This window comes from Globicephala melas, chromosome 7 (genome assembly GCF_963455315.2).
Source record: "Globicephala melas chromosome 7, mGloMel1.2, whole genome shotgun sequence".
Classification (NCBI taxonomy): domain Eukaryota; kingdom Metazoa; phylum Chordata; class Mammalia; order Artiodactyla; family Delphinidae; genus Globicephala; species Globicephala melas.
Window position 1 is genome coordinate 45,699,971 of NC_083320.1, and position 18,773 is coordinate 45,718,743.

Consider the following 18,773-nt stretch of genomic DNA (forward strand, 5'->3'; position numbering starts at 1 on the left):
GTGGCTTCTCTTGTGGTGGAGCAAGGGCTCTAGGCGTGTGGGCTTCAGTAGTTGTGGCACACGGGATTAGTTGCTCCGTGGCATGTGGGATTTTCTCAGACTAGGTCTCGAACCCATGTCCCCTGCATTGGCAGGTGGATTCTTAACCACTGCGCCACCAGGGAAGTCCCCCTCTCAATGTTATTTAATGAAGCACTTTTATTCCCACTTTCTCCCATTCACTTATCCAACACAAATACTCATTCTAATGTATTTAATGTGTATCTTTTTTCGTTTTTATATGTATTCTTGAATTAAAAATAATTCTAAATATTTTTTTTCTTTTTGTGGTACGCGGGCCTCTCACTGTTGTGGCCTCTCCCGTTGCGGAGCACAGGCTCTGGACGCGCAGGCTCAGCAGCCATGGCTCACGGGCCCAGCCGCTCCGCGGCATGTGGGATCTTCCTGGACTGGGGCACGAACCCGTGTCCCCTGCATCGGCAGGCGGACTCTCAACCACTGCGCCACCAGGGAAGCCCTTCATTTTTAATGTATGTAAGTGCTATTGTGTAAACTATGCCATCTTGGTTGTTACTTTTTTTATCTGGACACTCTTAACTTTTCAAATAATCTAAGTGAAAATTCAGCTCAATCGTTTTAATTTTTATTACTTTCACTGTTAATAAAGCTGAACATATTTTCATACAGTTAGGAGGCATTTATATTTTCTTTTATGAATTGGCTATTTATGTATATATTTTTCCTATTTTTCTTTTTTCCCTATGGATTTGTATATTTTTATTTTTCCTTACTCATCTTTAAGTGTTCTTTAACAAATGTACTAATCTCTAGAAAAAAACTAAAGTATTTGTTTCTTTAAACTTAATTTTAAATAATTAGATTATTGTGGGGGGTTTTTTCTTCTTTGGATTGCATATAATTTCTTTCTATGTAGTCTTTTATGATTTCTGGGTTCTTTGGTAATGCTTATAACGACATTCTACTCTAACTAATCACCTATATTTTCTTCTAGCATTTTGTAGTTTTACTTTTTGCTTTTTCTTTCCAATTTAGTTTGATGAAATCTAAGGTAAGGTTTTTGTCCTTTTTTTCTTTTTTCAGGATAATTACCTAAGTGTCCAACACCATTTACTGAATGATCCATTCTTTCCCCAGTTATCTTGGAAGTAATCCTTATCATATATTAATTTAGTTATAGGGTCTGTTTATGAACTTCCAGATGTGATAAAACAGTATACACAATGCAGTAGGACTCCCCCCAAAAAAGGCATAATGCAGACTGAAATCCAACCAGGCGCCCCTTCCAGCCGTGCCAGTGAAGCTTATCCATGAGTCTGAGAAAGGGGTGTCTTTTCTAACTACAAAGTCGTCCTCAGCTTCTAGCCAAGTACCTGCAGAACTTCCTTGGAAGGGTGGTCAGGGTTTCTCTAATTTGCACAAAGATACCATGTGGGCTAGCAGCAGCCCTTTCCCATTTATCTTGCAGTTATTCCTGCAATAAAACAATATTAACTACCTCAGCCTATAATTGTTTAAAATATCTGTTGGTTGAGTTTTCCCTTAAGTATTTCACCTTCAAAACTTTCATCACTATTCTCTCAAGTTTATTTTTCCAAATGAACTTTGGAATAATTCTGTTAAGTGTCTTTATCACATATTCTTCTTTCCTACCTTTGACCCCCAAACTCTTTCATTACAATGTTAAACTTATATATCCATATACTTGAATCACTTCATTATTCAATTTTTTCTTCTGATCCTGAAACAGAAGATGCATTTCCAACTTGAAAAGAGTTAACTTCTGCACCCATTCATATCGTATCTTTACCTTCCAGCCTTCCACTTGTTGGGTTCCTTGTTTACTGCCAAGAATGAAAAGGCCATTATTCTACAGGAACTACAGAACACAAACACTTGGAATGCCACAGCCCTACTTTACAGTAGAAACGAAGGAAAACACAGATCTTAATCCAGGTCAGGTTTCAACTTCTAGTTCTAGCTCACGTGCACCTGAACCTGTAGTGAGTGTCTTATGTGGAAACGAGTCATGATCAAAAGAAAAAAACTTGGACCTGCTTCATGGAAAGGCCTGGCCGCATGACCAGGAGTGGTCTCCTGAGATGTGCTCTCCTGCCCCAGCATTTGCAGGCCTGGAAAGTTTGCTCAAAGCAGTTTTATTTGCACAAAAAACTGCTGAGTTCAGAAGATATTTTGTCCATGTGAAGACTCACATACTTAAAATACAAGAAATAGAACAAACAAATTATTGCAAATAGAATTAGGTTTTTTTTTTTTCAGTAAGCCTGGAAACAAATAATACATTCTAGATTGTCTAAAAAAATGATTTTGGGCACACGAAAACTTCTTATTTGAAAATTTGTTTTGTGGTCTTTCACTAGAATGCTAATTTCTGAAATGCCCTTCAAAATTCTGTATCAGAATTTACCCAGACCGGATGATAGGGCTTGACAGTAAAGCAAAACAAAGCAAGGCACCTATATGCTTGAACTTGGCATGATGTGATTTGGGAAAATGTCATCATTTCGCTTTAAAATGTGAAGGGGGCGTTGGCTCCTATCACAATCTAACAACAAAACACTGAGTCTCTTTTTCATTACAGGGGTAAAATAATTCTAACAGTGGCTCTTCTGGAAAAGGCAATCTGTGGCATGAATTGCTAGAACACAGACTTGTCATGTTGGTTCCGTGTCAACAGTCTCTCCCACCCAGCAACCTGAGAATTCCCATAGATAAAGTGCTGTCAGTTCAATGGAAATTGGCTTTTTTTCAACGGGTATAATTGTGCAAGCCCATTGTTCAATTTCAAAAAAATGAAGGCCTCCAGAAGCAATTTCAAAATCACACAAATCTTTCACATATAATGATAGTGTAGGCAAGGATCATCCATTTTCCACATAAAAATAAATTGCTAAAAACTTTAAGATGAACACCACTATCTATAAATATAATGTTCTGCTTGAAAATATATACATTGTTCAAGTGAAGAATATAATAAAATACTTAAGGAAATTAAATTGGTATTTTTGAAAATTTTGTGTACTGTACCATGGGCTTAGGGGAGAATTAATGAAGTATAAGTGAATGATTACATGAATTCATCTCATAAGACAGTGTTTAAGATTTGAAAGAAGCTTTCACAGCTTAAATTCTATTTACTGAATTAAGTTTCAGATATTTCTTATAAATGTAAACTTTTGGGCTGTTGATTTTTGAAGGGAAAAGGATAGCATAGAGTTTTAATGCATGAGCTTTGGAGTAACAGTCATGGGTTCAAATATGTGCTGTGCCACTTACTGGCTATAGAGTCTTGGGCAAGTAACTTCCCCTCCTTTAAATTAGTTTCCTCACTTCTGAAACAGAGTTGCTGTCAAAATTACTAGGGTTAGTAAATGTAAAGCATTTAGCATAGTCTTGCAAGTAAATATAAAACATTTGATAGTTGTACAAGGAAACATGTAAAGCTATTCAAACTTTTGATATGTTTATGGGAGTTTGTCTTGAAACTTAATCAATGTGGGCCAAAATAAAAGGAAAATAATAGCTTTGGCTAAAAAATCAAACTTCCCTGGTGGTGCAGTGGTTAAGGATCCTCCGGCTAATGCAGTGGACATGGGTTCCAGCCCTGGTTCGGGAAGATCCCACATGCCAGGGAGCAACTAAGCCTGTGCACCACAACTATTGAGCTTGCGGTCTAGAGCCCACGAGCTACAACTACTGAGCCCAAGTACCGCAACTACTGAAGCCCTTGTACCTAGAGCCCATGTTCCGCAACAAGAGAATCCACTGCAATGAGAAGCCTGCACACTGCAGCGAAGAGTAGCTCCTTCTCGCAGCAATTAGAGAAAGCCCGTGCGCAGCAATGAAGACCCAACTTAGCCAAAAACAAATTAATTAATTAATTAATTAATTTAATTTATTAAAAAAAAGAAATTTGGGGAGTAATAGGTACAAACTATTCTGTATAATATAAATAAGCTACAAGGATATATTGTACAACTCAGGGAATATAGCCAATATTTTATAACTATAAATGGAATATAACCTTTAAAAATTGTAAATCTCTGTGTAGTACACCTGAAACTTATATAATATTGTACATCAACTATACCTCAATTAAAAACAAGAAATTTATTTACATAGTTAAAAAATTTATTGAGATATAATGTTATATGTCAATTAGTTCCAGGTGTACAACATAATGATTTGTTATACGTATGTATTTTTTTTCCTGAGCAATCTATTTGAGCTTTTTATCTTATTTTATTTTATTTTTTTAACTTTTTATTTTATATAACAGTATAGTTGATTAACAGCGTTGCATTAGGTTCAGGTATACAGCAAAATGATTCAGTTATACTATATGTATGTATTTTTATTTTTGTTTATTTTTTGCCCTTTAACTTTTTTTTTTACATCTTTATTGGAGGATAATTGCTTTACAGTGGTGTGTTAGGTTCTGCTGCATAACAAAGTGAATCAGTTATACATATATCCCCATATCTCTTCCCATTTGTGCCTTCCTCCCACCCTCCTTACCCCACCCCTCTAGGTCATCACAAAGTATCAAGCTGATCTCCCTGTGCTATGCAGCTGCTTCCCACTAGCTATCTCTTTTACATTTGGTAGTATATATATGCCAATGCTACTCTCTTACTTCGTCCCAGCTTACCCTTTACCCTCTCCGTGTCCTCAAGTCCATTCTCTACATCTGCGTCTGCATCTTGTATGTATTTTAAAATGACCACCACAGTAAGTCTTGTTAACATTCGTCACCAACATAGTTACAATTTTTTCCTTGGGATGAGAACTTTTAAGATCTACTCTTGTAGCAACTTTCATATATACAATACTGTATTACTAACTATAGTCAATAATACTGTACATTACATTCCCAGTACTTATTTTATATCTGGAAGTTTAAACTGATGGTCAAAAGATGCCAAGTTCCAGTTGTGTATTTACTTTAATCTTTTAAACCATCAGTAACATTTATTCAGATATTGCCAGTTTCTCTACCAATGTGCCTTTTCTGTTCCAGAATCTCACACAGCATTTATGTCTCCTCAGTCTCCCCTAATCTGTGATAGTTCCTTGCTCTTTCCTTGTCCTTCATAACCTTGATTATTTTGAAGAGTAATGGTTGAGTATTTTGCAGAATGTCCCTCAAATTAAGTTTGTCTGCTGTTTTCTCATAGTCATACTCGGGTCATGAGTAATTGGGAAGATACCACATAGGTAAATTGTAGTCATCGTATCATCACGGAGGTACATGACACTGACATGAGTTCACACTGGTCATGTAAACTTGGTTAAGGTAGTGTCCAACAGGTTTCTCCACTGTAAAGTTACTCTTTTTCTCTTTGTAACTAATAAATATTTGGGGGGAGATACTTTGAAACTATTTAAGTATCCTATTTCTCCTTAAACTTCTGCCCAATAATTTTAACAGGCACTGATGGATCTTGCCTGCAGCAATTATTACTGTAGTTTTCTAACAGTGATTTTTCTTTTCCTCACAATTTTTGCAATTATTGATTGGGATTCTTTTGTAAGGAAGTGTGGTTCTTCTGCCTCATATAAGTCACCATTTGACTGAGTTTGGTTAGAATCTTAAAACATTGTTCAAAGAACTGCAGTAAATGTACTGCTAGGGGGGAGGAATGATGGAGGACAGATCTGCTCCAGGAGTTCTATCACCATTCATGCAGCATTCAGAATTGAGTACCTCTAATGCCAGTCACTTAGCTGGTGCAGGAGAAATGGCAATGAATAAGCACATTCTCTGCCCTTAAGGAATTCACAGTCTAACAGAGGGAAACTCATGTAATAAATAAATGCAGGTTAGGCACTGAAATAGAAATACACTCCTTAGTATTAGGGGCAGGATGTGCTAACAATTTAGAAACCAGGCATGTTGTCAAAATGTGAGCTGAGTTTTGAAAGATGATTGGGTGTGCAGAAGGCAGGCAAGATGGAGAAAGGGGTTCTCTGCAGAGAGAATTGCATGATCGAAGGCTGAGAAGCTGAAATAGAAAGATAAATACAAGGAAGTTCAAAAAGATTTGTGTGTTAGTAAGTATTCAGTGACAGTCTTGAATTTATCTTGTAAATCTCTGTGATGGGGGCTACTCAAAGTCTTATAATGTAGTGCTTTTGTTTTAGAAAATGCACTCTGTGACCATTTAGAAAAGATATTGAAGCTGTGTAAAACTTTAAGTAGGGAGATCAATTAAGGGACTTGAGTTCCTTTTTTATAAAACTTAATATTATTGGTTATCTGAGAACTAAATATTACAAAAGGGCATAAAAATGACAGACTAGAATGATGTGATTATTGTATTGGGAGAAAGTACCAGTCATGGGGTCTTACAGCTCAATAAGTTTTGGGTCCTGCTCATGACTCTTTAGTATTTTTGAGTATCTTAAATTCTGCATTATTGGGGTTTCAAATTCTCCTGAATTCTGAGAGTGGTCATCACATAATATAATAATGGAAAATCTAGATCTTACAGCTATTACTTTTGTCTAGCTACCTTTACAACCCTACAAGGTATATTTTCATAATTTTCAATAGTATGTAGAAAATTAGACTGGCATGGGTACCTCTAGGGACCTATTAAATCTGCATTCCTAAAGTTACATTTATGCAGAACCACCATCCTTTTAATTATTTTAAGTTAATATTTAACCACAGCTGTTGAGAAAACTTAAAGTCATGAGAGTGAAGCCAATGACTGAAGGAATTTCAGAAAAGGATAAGACTAAGAAGCTCATGAGGGAAGGTAAATCGTAAAAGAACACTCTATTTATTACTGAACAACATAGACTCTAGATAATACAATAGGGGCTGAGAGATATTAAAGTGAAATGCATAGTTGCTGGCAATTTAGATTACATGCTACTATGACACACTAGCAACAGGTTGACCTTGGAGTTTATGTATAAAAACATTTAAGGTTCTATGAGTACCAAGAGTATTAAACTATATAAATATTTCAGAAAGTTCTATGAGAAATTGTATGTATTAGTGGGAGTCCTGGAAGGGAACAAATAGATCATTCAAGCTAGGTTATTTGAGAAGAGTTTAATTAAAAGACTATTTTTAAAGGTGTGGGCAAGGTTTAAGAAATATAATTACCCTTACAGGGTAATACTTTGGGAAGCCATTACCACACCTAGACCTAAAGGGGCAAGAGGAAGGGGAAGGAGTGGCTACTAGGACCCACAGAGGATAATTATATGGAGAAGAAGTTGTGACCTTCAGCTATGGGGCACAGCCAAATGGTGACTGGTCAAGAAGAGAACAGCGGATATCAGTGTGTTAACATCACTCTCCTCCCACATTCCCATCTCCTGCCGCTGTTTCCCATTGCCCAGCTGCAATAGAAAATCTGAAGACAATGGAGCAATCGGATGCAATCCCAATGGGTCATTCTTCTAGGGAGTAGAGCAAGACAAAGGAGGATGTAGAGTAAATCTGGAGGGTTAGACTGAAAATATTTAACACATTTTAACTAATAATTTGTAAGAAGCAAGAAAGAGTTATCTTTATTTAAACTGGACTTTATTTGAATGCAACTCTAATGATAGAGGGGTTTTAATCAATATGAGTTTCTTTGGTTTGGGATTCATTAAATTTGGGAAAGCATAGAACTTAGCATGTTGAAGATATTTTATCATTTTAAAATAAATTTTACAGTTATTGGAAACAGAAGGAACATGCAAATAAAATATAAAAGAATGAAGTAAAATATAAAAATGGGTATAGTTTATAAGCTTAAAAACTTCAGTTGCCTACTGGGCATCATGAAATCCAATTTGACATTAAAATAAAGATGAAAATCCACAAAAAAGATATTTAGAAAAATCATTTACATAATGCCCAAACATCAGAAACCACTTAGATGCCTTTAGGCAAAGCATAATGTGTTTTTATGACACTAATATTTAAAAATTTCTTCTTCAAGCAAAGTATATCGTGTGGGAATCTGGGGGTTTTTGTGTGTGTCTGTTGGTACAGTGCTTGAATTTTCACATGGATAATTGAAACAATATTGTCTCATTATCTACTTCAAATAGTATTTAAAAGTAAAAGTAGACTACAATTTTGGTAAGTCAAAACTTGAGGACACGGGGAGGGGGAAGGGTAAGCTGGGACAAAGTGAGAGAGTGGTAGTGTATATGGACATATATACACTACCAAATGTAAAATAGATAGCTAGTGGGAAGCAGCCGCATAGCACAGGGAGATCAGCTCAGTGCTTTGTGACCACCTAGAGGGGTGGGATAGGGAGGGTGGGAGGGAGACGCAAGAGGGAGGAGATATGGGGATATATGTATATGTATAGCTGATTCACTTTGTTATAAAGCAGAAACTAACACACCACTGTAAAGCAATTATACTCCAATAAAGATGTTACAAAATAAATTTAAAAAGAGTATTACAACTTATTATTTCAACTTGTATAGAAAAATAATTTCCTTTTTATTGTAAATATTTAAAATAAAACAATATTTAAATACTCACTTGAGAATAAAAGTCTTAATGCAACTTACTTTTCCAAATTTTGTGTTCTTGTTTAGAATATTTTATTTTGCATTAGTTACAAAATTAGTTTCTATTAGCCAGGTCCTGGTCAAATGTACTTTGTAAATATTAATTATTTCTGGTATGTATTATTAGTTTTATTTTTACAAAGAGTAGGTAATTTTCCCATTTATTTTATTTTGTTTACTGAGAGTCTTCAGACTTTTCAACTGTACTGAGTAGATTATTACTTTAGCTTTCAATTTTAATAACTGATTTTTATTAATATGATAGTATTATTATTTTCTTGACAACAACATTTAAATGTTAAACTGATGTAATAGTTCTAGTTATAAGTATGAGTAATAAACATCATTATTATATAACTGGTCTTGACAAGTGTAAAAGAAATAATTTGAGATCATGTGAGATAGAAGTAATGTAGTAACATAGAAAAGAAAAAAATGCATTAGTTGAAGTCAGAACAATTGAATTTGGGTCTTGGCTATATTTTTCTGGAGCTCTGTGCCTCAGTTGTACCAGCCCAGGATAACAGTCGTGGTATTAAATAAGATATTGTTTTACATGCTTCCTTGTACCCATTGCTCTGGTAGCAATATTCCCTTCTGTTCTCTGCTTATGTACATACAGGTGCATATATTCTGGCTTTTTAAAGTTTATCTTGCAAACAATACCTTGAAAGCAAAAGTGCTTTTGATTTCCAAGTGACAGTCTTTGTTGAAAGAGAAAAGTTTCATTTGAAATTTCTAAAGCTAGGTTTTGCATATCGGTGGGAATTCCCTGGTAGTCCAGTGGTTAGGGCTTGGTGCTTTCACTGCCGGAGCCTGGATTTGATCTCTGGTCAGGGAACAAAGATCCTGCAAGGTGCGTGGTGTGGCCAAAAAAAAAAAAAGCAACTGGTAGAACTAATGTCAGGAACCCAAGTAGAGAAGAATGATAATCTATCACTTTTCCCACTCCAAACAAACAAGGGCTTAATTTGGGTGATTCTGGGAACAGCAGATATAGCTGCCTGGATTTTATGAATAGGCTTGAAGCTCTATAGTACCTCCCAGCTTCCCAGAGAGTTAAGAGTAACTGTACTTGTGGGAGGGAGTCCCATTTACCGAAGAAAGAGTGCCCCATCCTCCCAGTGGAATGGAAAGAAAATTTCTCTGTGAACATTACACTCCCCAGGAGGCTGAGGACTATAATTTTGCTTTCCTTGGTCCCATCCTCTCCCTGTCTGGACTGTCAACAGGGCCTTGTTCTGCTTCAGAGTTAGCCGGGACTGGACCAGTTGTAGGAGGCTCACTTTAGAATGTCCAGTACATTCTTTACCTCTAGCTTAAAGCTGGAGCACAACAAGACAACAGGAAAATTCCATTCAATATTCTGTTATGCAAACTTCCTAAAGGTCATCTAGAAATAATTGTGATATATTTTTTGGTTATTCGCAAATAATTTTTTAAACATTGCAATGATGGGTTGACAAGTTAAAACCATTATAACGTTGCCTATTGACATTTCAGCAATGGCAAAGTGAGTTTTCAGAGGAGAAAAGAACATATTCGACAATTTTCTGTTACATGGATTCATATGTGTACAAATTTTATACAATGTAAAAACTCAAGAAATCTGCTCTTTGGAATATAAGACCTAGATGTCAAAATTGAGAAATAATTTTTAGGTAATGGTATATCTAATTTACATGTGTTTCAGGATATAGCTACACAGTGAACTTTTTATACAATGGAAGATTGGATGGTCATTATGACAGTGCATGATTCCACTTGGAAATCACACAGGATATGTTTTAAGGACACACAGTGTGTCTTATTACTCAGAAAAATCTGAAAACTCTCTCTTTTATAAATAGTTGCTCTGTAAGGTCTTATTTTCACAGAGCCTTATCGGAAGAACAGCTTATATGCATATTAAGAATAGTGGTTGGAGCTTCCCTGGTGGCGCAGTGGTTGGGAGTCCGCCTGCCGACGTAGGGGATGAGGGTTCGTGCCCCGGTCTGGGAGGATCCCGCATGCCGCGGAGCAGCTGCGCCCGTGAGCCATGGCCGCTGGGCCTGCGCGTCCGGAGCCTGTGCTCCGCAGCGGGAGAGGCCGCAGCAGTGGGAGGCCCACGTACGGCAAAAAAAATAAAAAATAAAAAAAATAATAGTGGTGGAAAAAAATTTAATAAAGATTAGAGACAATGCCATACTGTGTTAGGAGCTCTGTTTTAAAAGGTTCTCACTTTGACTTGGAAACCACTCAGTGAATTCTATTTAACTTCACATTCCAAAATATGAGGGAAACAAAAAAATTTATTGAAGGCAAGAAAGCTATGTAATAAATGTAATTTCAACTAATGTATTATTTTCAAAAATTTGAATGAAACAGTTAATTACTTTAGACTCATACTTAAATTATGGATAAGCCTTTCCTTTTTCTCTTTACAAGAAAGTTATGGTGTTGCTACTATTTGAGAAATAACAATGTAAGAAAATCTAGCAGGATTATTTTGGAAATACAAGACAGTACAATTCCTTCAGTTTTCTTCTACCTCAGATAATGTTGTTTCCTTTATTGTTTCATATTCTTTATTCCATCTACTGCCAAACAATTTGACTCTAAAGCCGTAATTTACTCTAGTACAGGAAAATAGTTCCTTTCTTTGTAATGCCTTTATTGAAGCAAGTAACATTTGGCCAAACCTTAGAAATAACAGATAAGTGAGAAGAAATTGCAAACAAACGTAATGATACAGAAAAATTGTAATTTAAGGTAGGGAAAAGGTGCTGATGAATAAAATAATAGAGATGTTTCTAAGCTTATTTTTTATACTGTGTTCAATGGTGATAAAAAATTAATGAAGACATGCGTAGAATATTAATAGTGGTTAGTCTCGGTAATGGAAATAAAAATTAGTTAATATTTTTAATTGTATGCATTTCCTAAATTTTATACAGTTTTCCTTCTTTTCAATTTAGCTGTAGTTTTCTAATTTCTATTACTTAATGATATAAAAATAATTAGAAATATAATGTCATTCGAGTTTTATAGAAATCATTTAATAGTATGAAAGCAATAGACTTATCTCACTTTTAGTTCAGAAATTAGTGGAAAAACACCACTTCCTTCTTAGTCAAATTATGGATAAATTTTTATAATTCCAATTTAAACCCTCAGTTCATTGAATGTTAACTAAGTTTGGTGTGTATAGCTTGTTTACCATGATTTTGAGAAACAAAAACAAACAGACAATAAAAACCCTGTAGTTATAAGCCCTTTTATTTTTATGTAATTCTTAAAATAAAATCCAGCCTAATCCTTGAGATAAAGTTTGGACCAGTGGAAAGAGTGTGAACTTTGAAATTAAACAATCCTGGGTTCAAATGCTAAGCTTTCTGCCTCACATTTTTATAGTAATTTTCATCTCTAATATTATGTACTTAACATGATAGTCCCCACATTTCCTTCTCTTTCATATCACATTCTGCTTCTCACATTAAGGAATGCAGCTTATTTACCCTCTCCTTAAATCCTTGCTGGCCTTGCCACTAGCTTCACCCCATAGAATGCAGTAGACTTCTAAGTCCAGAAGAATAGGCAGCTTTCACTTTCTTCCTCTTGGAATCCATCTTCCAGGCTATGAGAAGCCTACACCAAAGTAAGACCCCATGTGGCAATACCATGTAGAAAGAGAAAAGTCCTAAAACTACATAGAGGAGAGCCAAGAAACCCAGCCAGCAGTGAGAACAAGGTCCCAAACACAGTGATTGCAGCTGAGCCATTGTAGCCAAGCCCCCAGTCTTTCCAACTATCCTAGTTAACACACTGAGCATGTGAGTGAAGACGCCATCTTGGATGTTCCAGCTTCAGCAGCAGGGCGTGCTGCTGGGTGCTGTATGACCTGAACAGTCAAACAGAAGCCCCCATGCCTTGAGAAGTCCTGTGCTTGGTTTAGTGTTCTGCTGTCACCAACTCGAAATCCTTAATAATGTGTAAACAAAGTCCTACATTTTCACCTTGCCTGGCCTGGCCTGACAAATCATGTGTAGCCTGTGCTGCCCAGCAGCCATCATGTGGAGCTGAGACCATCAAACTCACTGCGCCCTGTCCACATATCTGACCTGTATTATTGTATGTAACAATTAAGTGGTCATTGTTTTAAGCTACTAAGTTTTAGGGGAGTGTGTTCACAGCAGTAAATAGTCAAAACACATGACATTTGAAAATAGCATAGAAGCTCAGTAGGAGGCCATGAATAATACTTCTTAAGAGGGAGGGGGAGGAAGAAATGCAGATATTTATATGAAGATTTAAAGGTGTGTTTAAAGAATATATTTAGAAAATGTATTTTTAGAATGATAGATGGTAAAAAGAATAGAAGAAATTTTGGAAACAAAAATATTAACCAATGAATTATTGAAAAAGTTTAAAGATTTTATAACTGTAATCAATGTACATACCTTACCCTTAGTTGATGTTTAAAATATTGACTAGTGGATGAAATGTTACTCAATAGTTAAAATTGGACAATTTTAGAAAGTGTATTTTTAATAAAGAACTAGCTCATAATAAAGAAAACAGAGAAGCAAGCATGTGTATAAAAATATATTTCCATGGAAAATAAATTAAAGTTATCCAGCATAAAATAATGGTTATAGCATAAAAAATTCTGATGATATATTTTTTATCGGTTAAAAAAATATGTAAGTTCAGTTTGAAATGCCCTAAAATTTTATATTTTGACTTAACTCGGCTGAATTTTTGTGTATGATCTGAGATGAAGATCTAATTGTATTTTTATTCATGAGAATAGACAATTGTCCCAGCAATTGTCCACCTCTTCACCAGTTTATAATTTCACATCACTCGTATACTAGTGTCATATCTGTGGATCTCTTTCCATGTACTTTATTCTGCTCCATTGTTTTTCTGTTCATGCATCAATACCACACTGTTTTAATTACTATAGACCTATAGTGAGTCTCTATATCTTTAAGGAAAATGCCTGTCTTCTTTCTCTTATTCCTTTTCTCCTCTTTTTTCTGCTTCTTCTTCTATACCTCCTTTATCTCTTCTCTCTTTCTTATTTATTCTACTTTAAAAAATTTATCTTGTTATAATAAGCTTGCTAATTACATGAAAAACAGCTTTAGTTATCATGCTGTCCTTTATCTCTTTTTTCTCTTTTTCTGGAACTTTTTAAAAATTCATATATTAGACTTTCTCCATTTAAACATTCTCTTATATATGCAGCATTCTCTATCTTTAACTAATTATTTCTTGTCTCTCTGCATCTAAGCTTGATGTTTAACTATACACCTAGTTTTAAATTGCAATTTTGATATTTTTTACTTCCAGAATTGTTTTTCTTTTCTTTTCTTTTTTTTTTTTTTTTTTGCGGTACACGGGCCTCTCACTGTTGTGGCCTCTCCCGTTGTGGAGCGCAGGCTCAGCGGCCATGGCTCACGGGCCCAGCCGCTCCGCGGCATGTGGGATCTTCCCGGACGGGGATACGAACCCACATCCCCTGCATCGGCAGGCAGACTCTCAACCACTGTGCCACCAGGGAAGCCCCAGAATTGTTTTTCTTGAACCTGTTCTTTTCTGTTCATGGTTCTTTTTCTTTCAATATGTTTTTCTCTTAATTTCTTCTTTATTATTTACATTTTTACTTAGTGTAATTAAATGTCCCTTTCATCGAGATCTCAATTCTATTTTTCCAGCTTGCTCTGTACTAAGACACTTCTTTCCCCTAATTGGTAATAAAACCAAGGCTCATAGTGGTTGAGGTCCATATCCAGGTCCTATAATTCCCTGATCCTCCTGGGCAATAGCTCACACTTTCCATACGGTATTTGGTTTCTCTGTTTATTTCCAGTAGGTGAATTAATAAATTAATAAGTAAAAGTATTTATATATTTGTTAATTCTCTAGTGATCCTTTAAATATAATTATTTGGATTACTGACTATGGGTACAGTGGCCAGCAAAACAACCCATGTAACCACTCCAATCTCAGACTTGTTTAAGCCTCTCTCCTAATGGAATCACTGTAGAGATTGCAGGATGCTTTGAAACCAAGTCTGTAATGTTATGATACACCTCAATGTCTTCAAAATAGTCATACAGATTTGATTCATTACATTCTCAGTTGAAATAGATATTTCAATTATGAAACATAATGTTTAGAGTCAATACAAAATATATTAACTTTAGAAAAATACCTCTTAAAGGTATAATTTTATTTTATTATTATTATTATTATTATTATTATTATTTTTTTGTGGTACACTGGCCTCTCACTATTGTGGCCTCTCCCGTTGCGGAGCACAGGCTCCGGACGCGCAGGCTCAGCAGCCATGGCTCACGAGCCTCTTCCCGGACCGGGGCACGAACCCGTGCTCCCTGCATCGGCAGGCGGACTCTCAACCACTGCGCCACCAGGGAAGCGAAGCCCTCAAGAAACTCATTTTATTAGTCTCTTGTTTCCTCAATATCTAGTTAATTCCTCACATATAGTTGGCATTTGAAAACTGTTTATGGAACGAATTAAAGATAAACATTATTAAACCACAGTTGCATCTAGGGTTGAACAGTCCTGTAATAAAACCATATGATTCTTAGGTACAAGCACTTCTAGCTTGAACAGCTATGCACTCAGATTATATCCTGATATCATCTGCCAAACATCGTATGGCGTCGGGCACATGGCAGGACGTCTATCAGAATTATTAGAGAAACTCTCAAGGAGTTTGTCTGGAGAATAATAAAGTTTTGACTTCTGCCAAAAACATTCTGTGTATGATTCTTAAGATCTAAAAAAAATTGGATAGAGGGAGTTTATCTGCCTCACTTCTTTCATCAGTAAAATAAAGTGTGTCACCCTCACAACGGAATTTGAAGTATTTGTGGAAAGACACTAAACTGTAGAGGGCACATCATTTGCATTCATCCTCAAAAGAAGAGGCTCCCTTTTGTCTTCTCAAAAATATTGATAAATGTGCACACTATCTTCTTGTAGGATTAGTTACTATAAATTTAATTATATAGACTTGTGAAGTAAGCCACATCTAAACTAGTATTTGCTTTTAAAATGTGAGGTTAAATTACACTTCATTATAACATGATTGTAACAGTAAAAATTTATTTTACATTTCAACATCCTTTTGTAACACAGAAAGGCAGGGAGGAAAGGGGTAGTTTTCTATAAAATTATGTAAGTGCATATTAAACCATTACTGTTTTACATTTTAAACAGTATTGTATAAAGAGATGAATAGCTTCTTAAATATTATTACAACAGTTAATAGTTATTTCCCATACGAAAATAAACATTTAGGTAGAAATGAAATATGGTGAGATGAAGGAATTTAAATTAGTTATGTGAAATAAATTATGTTAGTAGAAGAATGTCTTTAGGTTTAGGCATAAGCAAAGTCAAAGCCTTAAAGAAAAAGAGAGTAAGGGGGCACTGATGCTTGAAATTGAGCTGTGGAAGCAGAATTCTTTCCACTTAAAGTTTTAAATTCTTGTTAAAATGCTTTTTTTTTTTAAACCACAGTAAAAATCTCCTCTTTTAAATTGCAGATGACTTGAAAAGTAGAGACAGAATATCATATCCACCCTCAGGTTCTTAAAGGGAGCATTTAAATATGGATGAAGTATATTGGTGGGAACCCAATTAGTCAGACACTGAGCAATCAATGTCTTTATTTAAGTTGTCAACAGCTTCCTGGTCTTGGGGTAGATAGTGGGTCATTTTGGAGTAGACTGCATTTGTTTAGACTCATTTAAGTGGCTCATCTTAGTGATATAAATTTAGGGTGATGAAAATTTTGTTGTTGCTATTGTTGTTGTTTCCTTATAAAGATGTCCCCTTAATATTCTTGGTAGGAAGAGTTCAAAGTCTCCTGAGAAGGATATGGAAAATTTTGCATAACACCTGAGGAGCTTTGCAGGATACAGTGTATAGAAATCATTCGCTTCCATGATAGAATTTTATTATATCCACTCTTATGGCTGAAGCTGGTCTTTACTTAGGTCTTTCGAAAGCAAAGAACACTAGATGTTACCTAAGGAAACTCACCATGATGGCTATAGTAGGAATCAGTGTCAAGAATAATGGAGGGTGGGGAGAGCTGGTCCAGCACTGCATGTGACCAAGACTGGATGTCACTTCTGATCTAGCAACTGTGGCAAGGAGAGTGGAGTTCATAATGTGATGAGTCACAACCATAGGAGTCCACGTGTAAAATATCCTTAACCATGAATGAGACGATAGGGTTGGGGGTAGATGGGTTTTCCTCCCTGGAAAATTTTACAAAATATACAAGAAACATCTGAGTACTCATTTCATAATTTTGAAAAATGTTAATGTTGTTCCAGATTTGCTTCAGATTCTTTCTTTTTAACCTTAAGATATATTTGAAATCTCCTGTGTATTCCTTCCTGACCCTGTTTCCTTCTTTAATTAATGAAGTTATCCAGAATTTGATATTTATTATTCTTGTGTATATTACCTCTATTATATATACAAACCCGTAAAATAGTGGTTGTGATAGCAAAATAAATGAATAAAGCATAAAACATTTGGTAGAGATAAGCACTAAAGAGAGACAAAATCAAGCAGGGAAAAATGATACGATGTGAAGTGTGTGTCTGTAGCTAGGATTGGTCAAGGAAAGCCTCAATAACAAGGTTACCATTGTCAATGAAAAAAAATCAATAGTCAATCTAAGAAAGAAATGGAAAATTTTATTTGAGCCAAATTGTGTATTATAACCAGGAAGACAGTCTCTCAGAGAGTTTTGAGAACTGTTCTGAAGAGGTAAAGGGGGAGGCCAGTATGTATGTGATTTTGGTGAATACAAGTAATATCGTTAGTAACATAAATAGTAAGTATTTAAGCTAAGAACTTCCATTAGGTGCGATCCAGTATCTCCTCAAGTCATCTGACCAGTCTGTTCTGCATCAATAGCTATCCTTAAGGGAAATGATTTACTGGCATTGTACCAAAGATGTCTGCACGTACAAGGTTAGTGGTGGGTCACCGTGACCCCTTATAGGATTGAGAAAGCAAGGTTATCTTCTAAGGAGTTACATTTTTCTTCTTCTGGCGCTGGCCATGTAACTCCTTAGGAGATCTATAAAACTAGAAGATAACACAAAAGAAACCTAGATGACCTTGGGTATGGCAATGACTTTTTAGATATAACACCAAAGGCATAGTTTAAGACAGAAATAATCGATAAACTGGATTTCATTAAAGTTAAAATCCCTAGAATGTACAACAGTAAGAATATATTGTAATTTAAACTATGGCCTTTGGATAATAATGGTGTGTCAATATAGGTTCATCAATTTTAACAGATGTATCCTCCAGTGGGGGACATTGATACTGGGAGTCTATGTATGTGTGGGGGGGAGGGGATGTATAAGAAATCTCTGTACTTTCCCCTCAGTTTTGCTGTGAACATTTAACGATTCTTAAAAAATAAAGCCTTAATAGCAATAAATTTTTAAAGTCTGTAGAGAATTAATCTTTTTTTCTCCGTACCAAATCCTAACACTTTTTTCCCCTTGTCCCTCTTACAGTTTCAAAAAGTGGTTGTTATAGTGGGCATTCCTTTCTTGTTCTTCACTTAAAGGGAATTAAACAAATATTTCTCCATTAAATATGCCATTTGTTGTACTTTTAAAAAGTCCCTTTATTGGGTTAAAAAAAGCCCGATTCTGTTCCCTTTTTGCATGGGAACTTTTTACCTGTTTCTCTTAGAAAAGAAACATGTTTTCTGAATTTTATTAAAACTTTATTCTGACTCATTCAGATATATTATCTGAATCTCATCTCTGCGTGCATCCTGGAGATTAAACAAAACTTGATCACTTATTTTTCACATTGCTTGATTTTGATTGATAATATTTTATTTAAAATTTTTTAATAGGAAGGAAATCCAAAAAAGAGGGGACATATGTATACATGTAGCTGACCCACTTTGCTGTACAACAGAAAGTAAGACAAGATTAAAGCAATTATACTCCAATAAAAATTAATAATAAAATAAATAAATAAAAAATATTAAGCTATGCTTGTAAATGGAATTGGTCTTTTATGTTTTCCTAGTGAAGTTTTGGTATTAAGGTTATTGTCATCTCCAGATGATTGGATAAAGATGTGGTACATATATACAATGGAATATTACTCAGCCATAAAAAGGA